Below are 606 nucleotides of genomic sequence, written 5' to 3' on the forward strand. Positions count from 1 at the left end.
TTGAAGACCTGCAATTTTTATTTTTTATTTCGTTAATACAAAATTAAAATAATAATTTATTAAATTATAGAAAAATAATTATAATAATTAAATATTAAACTTTTAAAATATATTTAAAGAAAATCACATAAAATATATATATATATATATGATTAAATGTAAGTAAAAAAAATATGTACATACACTATTATATAAATATATTTAATAAAAGTACAATATAGGGTAACAAATATTTCTTTGATAATTTGATTATAAGAAGATCACTACTTATTATTTATCATAAAAATGGATATGTATATATTATATATATATATATATATATAATACACATATGATGTATTTTTATCACATTTATATATAATATGATGATAGAAAAAATAATATAATAATAATATTATTTTATTTAATATTATATAGTTTTAAAAAAATTACAGTTGCAGTAATTTTATTATTAATAATATATTATATATGTAAAATAAAAAAAAAAAAAAAAATAATGAGCACCTTTCTTTATATTTTATTAAGTATATGCAACACATATAATATTTATATAACACTTTAATTTTGAGAACACTATATTTTTATGTCCTCCTTTTTTTTTTTTTT

Source organism: Plasmodium gaboni, chromosome 14 (genome assembly GCF_001602025.1).
Source record: "Plasmodium gaboni strain SY75 chromosome 14, whole genome shotgun sequence".
Classification (NCBI taxonomy): Eukaryota; Apicomplexa; class Aconoidasida; order Haemosporida; family Plasmodiidae; genus Plasmodium; species Plasmodium gaboni.